The sequence below is a fragment of the Pteropus vampyrus genome, unplaced genomic scaffold (genome assembly GCF_000151845.1).
Source record: "Pteropus vampyrus isolate Shadow unplaced genomic scaffold, Pvam_2.0 Scaffold52, whole genome shotgun sequence".
Lineage (NCBI taxonomy): Eukaryota > Metazoa > Chordata > Mammalia > Chiroptera > Pteropodidae > Pteropus > Pteropus vampyrus.
Genome location: NW_011888833.1, coordinates 3,453,989 through 3,461,903, shown reverse-complemented (window position 1 = coordinate 3,461,903; position 7,915 = coordinate 3,453,989). Strand labels below are relative to the sequence as shown.

Below are 7,915 nucleotides of genomic sequence, written 5' to 3'. Positions count from 1 at the left end.
AAAAAAAAAAAATGAACAGAGCTCGAAGGATGTGTGAAATACCAAGAGTACCAGTACATGCATCATACAAAGAGAAAAGGACAGGAGAAAATATTTTAAGAAAGACTAGATGAAAACTTCCCAAATATGATGAAGATAAACATGCACCATCCAAGAAGCTCGACAAACTCCAACTCAGACAAACTCAGAAATACCCACGGCGAGATACATAATAATCAAACTGTGGGCCCAGAGACAAAGTGAATTCCGAGGGTGAGAGAGCAGTGACTCATCATGTGTGAAGGATGCTCAATACGACTGTTTAGATCCTCAGTTTATTTCCATCAGAAAGCACGGAAGCCAGGAGCTAGTGGGATGACATATTGAAAGTGGTAAACAACAACAAAATCTGTCAGCCGAGAAATCTATATCCAGCAAAAATTCCTCCAAAATTAAGAAGAAATCAAGTCAATTCTAGATAAACAAAAGCAAAGTGAGTTCATCACCCGCAGACCTACCCAACACGAAATGCTAGGGAGTCCTTCAGCATTAAGGCAAAAATAAAAACACACTGGAGAATAAATTGAAGCCATAAGAAATAAAGAACACAAATGAAGTTAACTGAATAAATAGAAAGCCAGTTTTAACGTCCTTGTGGTTTCTAACTGCTCTTTTTCCTATGACTTAAAAGGCAAATGCGTAAAACGGTAATCGTCAGCATATGATAATGAGCGCACAGAGCATACGCTGTCGAAACCAAGTCGGTTTATTCACGGCAAGTTACTGTAAGTTTCAGATAATGATTGTAATCCTCAGGTGCCATTAAGAAAATGACTGGAAACCACAGAAGAAAGGGAAGAGGGGATGGTGCACTCGAGGAAAAAAATCAAACACGAAAGAAGGCGGTAACAGAATAAAGCGGGGGAAACATAGAGGCATCTAGAAAACGAAGAGCAAACTGGCAAAAGTAAGTCCTTCCTCATTAATTACTTTAAGTGTGAATAGATTAAATTACATTAAAAGACAGAAACTGGCAGGTTGGATTAAGAAAACATGATCCATCTACGCGCTGTATAGAAGGGACTCACTTGCGATACAAAGACACAAAGAAATGAAAAGCAGGAGTATGGAATAGATATTTCACGCAAATAGTAACTAAAAGAGAACTGGCTCAGATATAGTATTAGACAAAATAAACTTTAAGTCGAAGAAGGGTTATAAGGAAAAAAAGGACACTGTACACTGACGAAAGATTCATTCCAGCAAGTAGGGATTACAACCACACACACAGTGAACAGAGCCTCCAAAACAAAGTGAAGCAAAAATACCCAGAATTAAAGGGAGACATAGTTCTATAACAATAGTTGGATACTTCAGTATTCTCCATTTAATAGCGGATAGAACAAAAAAATAGTAGAACCACCACACGAAGATCAGTAAGGGAATGGCACCCGAACAGCACTACAGACGGCCGAGGCCTACCAGACACACAGACCACCCCGCCCGCCAGCGGCAGAATGCCCACGGGACATTTACCAGAGGCCACGTCGTAGCCACAAAACAAGTGTTCATAAATTTAAAAGAATCAAAACGATAGACTTTTCTGATCACGATGAATAAAACCAGAAATAAATACCAGAATCAAAAATGGAAACTCACGAATAGGCAGAAATTAAACAAGACACAAACAACCGATGGGTCAAAGAAGAAATGACAAGGGAAAGAGGAAACACTCTGAGACGAAAGAAAACAAAGACACAGCATGTCAAAACTTACAGGGTACGGTGAAAACAGGGCTCGCTGGGAACCTGAGAGCTACTAGCACCTCCATTAAAAAACTATCTCAAGTCAATAAGCAAACTGTATGCCTTAAGAAATCAGAAGGAGAGTAAACAAAATAAACCCAAAGCTAGCAGAAAGAATGAAATAATAAAGATTAGTAAAGACAGAAAAACAGAGAGAAAACTCAACAAAATGAAACGATGGTTCTTTGAAAAAATTAAATCTTTAAGCTAAGAAAAAAAATCTCAAATTATTAAAATCAGAAATGAAAATAGGACATCATCACCAATTTTACAGAAATAAACAGAATTACGAGAGAATACAAGGAACTGTATGCCAACAAATTAGATAACCAACACAAAAGTGGGAACTCCTAGACATACACAAACTACCAAAACTGACTCAAGAAGAAATACAAAATCTGAATAAAACTGTAACGAGCAAGGACATTAAATCGGTCAACAAAAATCTCCCAACGAAGAAAGGCCCGGGAACAGATGGCTTCCCTGGTAAATGCTACCGCCCATCTAAAGAAGAATGAACACTGTTCCTGCTCAAACACTTCCGAAGAAACACTGGGGAGGAGGGAGCACGTCCTACCCCCTCTGTGCGGCCAGCGTGCCCGACGCCACGCCAGATGACGCCACGCGCACAGCAGAGGCCGGCGGTCCCTGCGAACGTCGATGGGAACGTCCCCAACAAAACAGTAACTAGTGAAGAGAGTAGGGACCATAACCCAGCGAGATTCACCCCAGAAAGCGGAGGTAGTCCGACATAAGAAAATCAAAGTGATAAACCATATTAATAGACTGAAGAGGAAAAGAAACAGCACATGATCATCTCGACTGAAGGGAAAAATGTTTTATTTGACAAAATGAAACATACTTTCATGACAAAAAAAAACGATAAACTAGGCAGAGAAGGAAACTTCTGCAACAGGATAAAGGCCATGTACCTCAGATCAGGAACAGGGCACAGATGCCGCTCACCATTGTCACTCGACAGAGCACTGTAAGTCCTGGCCGAAGCGACTGCGCAAGAAAGAGACCAAAAGGCATCCAAAGAGCAAAAGAAAAAGTGAAGCTGTCTCTGCAGACGACATGACCTTACACAGAGGAAACATATAAGCAAAGTTTCAGGATACAAAAACATGCAAAAATCAGTTGCATTTCTACACGCTAATGAACAATCCCGCCAAAAATTAGGAAAACAATCCATTTACAGTAACATTAAAAAGGATAAAATACATAGAAATAAATTTAACCAGAGGTGAAAGACTTGTACGCTGCCGACAAACTGAGGACACACAGAGACAGAAAGACGTCCCACGCTCAGGGACCGAAGGTTAGTGTTGTTAAGACGACACCATCGCCCCAAAGCAAGCTACAGGTTCAATGGGATCCTTCTCAAGACTCAAAGGATGTCTGACACAGAGGAAAACTCATCCTAAAACCCATATGGCATCTCGAGGGACAGAAGTCTTGAAAAAGATGAACAGAGCTGGAGGGGCCTCACACGTTCTGACTGCGAAACTACTACGAAGCTACAGGACTGAACGGCATGGCGCCGGCATGAAGACAGACACACAGACACACAGACACACAGACCGACAGCGCAGGATGCAGAGCCCGGGAAGAAACCCGCGGAGGCTTGCTGAGTGCCTGACGGGGGTGTCAAGACCACTGAGGAAAGGACAGTCATTTCAACAAAAGAATTCAACAGGTCTCTCACCTTACACCATACACAAAAATTAACTCAAAGTGAATCAAAGACCTATATTTAAGAACTTAAACTATAAACATCTTAGGAGAAAACATGGAGGAAAGGTGTCACGACACGGGACTTGGCAATGATATCTTGGATATGACATCAAAAGCATAGGCCACTAAAGAAAAAATAAACCGGACTTCACCAAAATTAACAACTTTTGTGCTGAAAGAAAAATATTGTCAAGTAAGAATACTCTACCCAGCAAAGTTTTCCTTTAGAGCTGAAAGAGATACAGAGTTTTCCAGAAAAACAAAAAAAAGTTGAAGGGTTTCATCACCACTAGTTCAGCCTTACAAAAGATGATAAAAGGAATTGTTCGAGCTGAAACCAAGGACACTACCTAGTAACAGGAAAGCATATGGAAGTATAAAACTCACCAGCAAAGCTGAAAATTTTAACTTTTGTGCAAAGAACAGTATACCAAAAGAATAAAAAGACGACCAAGGGAATGGGACAAAATATTTGCAAATCATCTATCTGATCAGAGATTAATATCCAGGACATAGAAAGAATTCTTATAACTCAAGAACGAAAACAAACGAACAAAGGGCAAAGGACTTAGATACTTCTCTAGCCCCAAAGAAGATACACAAATGGCCATAGGCACATAAAAAGATGCATCATTTTTATGCCATTAGTCATTAGAGAAATGAAATGAAAACCAGGAAATATCTCGCATCCATTAGGATGGCTACGTCAAAACAAACGAACAAAAGTAACAAGTGTTGGTGAGGAGAAACTGGCTGGCTGAAAAAACTTGATCCCAGTACACTGCTGATAGGGACGTAAAAAGGGGCAGCAAAAGAAAACAGTATGGATGTTACTGAAGAACTTAAAAAATGAAGTACCATATGATCCAGCAACCCCAGATACTTCTGGGTATCTGTCCAGAAGGACTGAAGGCAGGATCTTAAAGAGACACTTGCACATTTATGCTCATAGCAGCATTGCTCACAAAGCCAAGAGGCGGACGCAACCAAAACGTCCACGGGCAGAGGAAGGACAGACGAAATGGGGCGCGTGCGATGGACGATTACTCCGCCATCAAAAGGAAGGGACTCCTATCACATGCTAATGGATGAACTTGAGGACACAGGGCTGAGAGAAAAAGACAAAGCTGTACGATCACACTCAAGAAGCCAACTTTCATACGAAGGCCGGGGGGCAGTTACAAGGGGCGGAAGAGGGGAGCAGGCGGGGACTTGTTTACTGGGTATACAGTTCCGTTTTGTCAAGGTGAGAAGCAGGGACTCAAATGGGTACTTGGGACCAATGTTCACAGCAGCACTATTCACGACGGCCAAAGGACGGAAACAGCCAAGGCTCGGCGGACAGGTGAAGGGGTGCGGGGAGCGGGGAGGAGCGGAAGGCAGGTGCAGACGCACGAGGGGGCGCTGTTCACCCTGAAAAGAAAGGGATTCTGACACCTGCTGTGACCAACAGACGAACCTTGAAAACGCCATGCTACATGACATACGCCAGGCACGAGAGGGTGAACAGTTTAGGGTTCCATTTATTTGAGATACTTAGGACAGGCGAATTCATGGAGATAAAAGAGGAGCGGCCGCCCAGAGCCGGGGGAGGGGTCCTAGGCATTCCTGCTGTGCGAGCCCAGAGTTTCTGCCTGACATGGTGAAGTTCTGGAAACGAACAGTGGTGATTCTTGCAAAACATCTGTGAATGTACTTAATGCCACTTAAAACAGTAAAAATGGTAAATTTTACATTAGTATATTTTACCAGAATTTTAAAAAAAACAGAAGACAAATACAATGATTAACTAGGAAGAAAATATTTGCAACTCATACCCTAAAGAAACTGAAGACAAAGAGATCCTACAATCGAGATGAACCAACATGCAGAGAGAAGAAAGGGCAAAAAAAAAAAAAAAGGAACACAGTTCATGAGAAGAAAACACAAATGGCTCTTAAGTGTGTGAAATATTTCAGAGAAACGCGTATGTGAAGTATAAGGGACACCGGGTGTCGCTTAGCACGCTGACACAGCAAAGGGCTTGCCGGGGCGGGGGCGTCTCGTGCCCCACAGCAGTGTGAATGCGCACGGCCTCTACGGGGGCACCTCAAAAGGACTCCTCTGACCCAGCGACCCACTTCTAGGCATCCTTCCCGTCCACATGCTACCTCATGCTTAAGAACGAAATTAAAAGAGCACTTATCGTCAAGTTAAACGACTGAAACACCCTAAACGTTTCTCAACTGATAAAATGAACGGTGACAGTCTGCGGCCACACCACCCTGAACGTGCCCGATCCCGTCTGATCTCGGAAGCTAAGCAGGGTCGGGCCTGGTTAGTACTTGGATGGGAGACCACCTAGGAAGACCAGGTGCTGTAGGCACCAAAAATAATAAGTAAATCAAAATCAAAATAAAATAAAAATAGAAAAAGACTCAAGGAAGGGGACAGCGAGGAGGCAAATACTTGGGAAAAAGAAGAAAGCTTTAAAAAAAAAACGAACGGTGATAAAGACACAATGAAATGTTACGCAGCCTCGGAAACCCGAGGTGGCTCTGAGTGGACGTACACACTAACACGGAACCACTTCCACCGAAATGAAGTGCAAACGAGGCACGGGACAGGCACACGCACACGCAGAGGTACACACGCACATGCACGTGGACTCACACGCACGCCCAGGCCGCCTCTAGACAGACAGCTAGGAAAGCGACGTCGGTGGGTGGCCCCTCGGGAAGAGAGCTGCGGAGGGTCCGGGGACAGAGCAGAGGGCTGCTCGCTCTGCACCCATCTCGCCTTCTCGACTGATGCCACGCGCACTGGGACTTGGCTGGGGTTTCACTGCCTTTGGAGGTCCGTCTGGAGACCACACGGTCACAGCACTGAGGGCCCCGCCCGGGCGCCCTCCATCCCGGCTTCCCTGCGTGCCCCACGGTGTTGCTTCGCCACTTCTCCCATAAAGGTCTCTGCGCGTCTGTTACTTACTCCTATTTCACGCAATAGTGAAACAGGTTTTCCCATCGCATTATAAAATGTTTCTATAGCAAAGAAACACCATAAATAGGGTGTAAAAATATGTAAAATGAAAAAGCATATATACATATAGAGTCGGAACAGATATAGGAATCGATATTCACACTTTAGAAAGAACACAAATTAAACTATTTGATAACACCCAGCACTGGCAAGAACGCGAAGAAACGGTGGCAACGCGGTCAGCACGGCGGCCCCGGGGGAGGCGGCCTGGCTGCTCAGACACACGACGCGCACGTGCTCCGACTCGGCAGGTCTGTGCTCAGAATCTCCCCTAGAGAAAACACACACGGACCCAAGGAAGCTACTACACAATGTATTTCCTGCAGCGCTATCTGTAACAAAAAATTGATAATAGACTAAATGTCCGCCAACGGACTGTCTAAACTGTTAAATCCATGCCATGAAATATCACGATGGGAAAAAAATCTAAGACATACAGCTAAGTGAGAAAAGCACGTTGCAGAAAGGTACGTATAGTATACATATTTTTAACATGCACACGCAAATGTACTGGGTAAATTCTCATGGGCTCATGACCAAAAAGGATCTGCAGTAAAACACGCTAAACCGATGATACTACTAATCTCTGGCAGAGTGCGGAAAAGGACCGGGGATCGGTGACAGATGACACGACAGATAAGATTATGCCTACCGTCTAGCCACACGATTTTCTTAACATATTTTTATCAGATATCTAAAACAATGCTACTCTGGCTTTAGAGGCCGATAGGAATCATTTAATTAATAGACCAAAAACCCATTTAAGGGTTATGATGAAGTCTAAACAAAAATCTCTTCTGATCTAAAAAAATAAATGAATAAATCAATGAATTATATGGGTTATCTCTAGGGCACAGAAATTCTAGGGGTAAGGAATTTGGTCCTCTTTCCCAGGGGACCAAAATTGAACTGTAAGCTACTTTCAGGTAATTTCAACTATCTCTGGGGCACTCGCCCACTCCGAAGATTTCAGGGAACCCCCCGACTCCTTGGACTCCGTGGCCGACCTCAGTGGAGAGTGTGGGAGCCGCAGGCACCCCCTGGGGTCCGACTCACCCTCACTGCACCTGCGCATCCTCGGCCATCGCCGCGGGGAGGTTACGTGTCCCGTGTCCCGCTGCTCACACCAGAACGCTGACTTCATTCTCAAGTTCCCCTCCTTCCTTCACCTACAGCCACGCCACCTGCAGGTCCTACCCACTTCCAAGATAATCCTGAAACCGCCCCTGCCATCCAGCTCTTCTGAGCCCTCTGGCCCTGACACCAGCCAGCCCGGCCCGGCCCGCTCCCCAGGGCGTCCGAAGAGCCGTTCTAACATCTGGGACACCTTGGAGAAACGGAGCACTGTCCCCTGACGCCCGGCTTGCGCGTGGCTG

The 7,915-nt window shown here is 44.5% G+C and overlaps 1 protein-coding gene and 1 non-coding gene across 2 annotated transcripts in view; one reads left to right on the top strand and one right to left on the bottom strand.

Annotated features, from left to right (window-relative positions):
* The window catches only part of ZMYM2 (zinc finger MYM-type containing 2), a 92,550-nt gene that overhangs the window by 76,130 nt on the left and 8,505 nt on the right, over positions 1-7,915 (bottom strand). The gene's annotated exons all lie outside the window — the stretch shown is intronic.
* LOC111739665 lies at positions 5,768-5,886 on the top strand. Its single transcript, XR_002780340.1, has one exon. It is a non-coding gene; the product is annotated as a 5S ribosomal RNA (ribosomal RNA).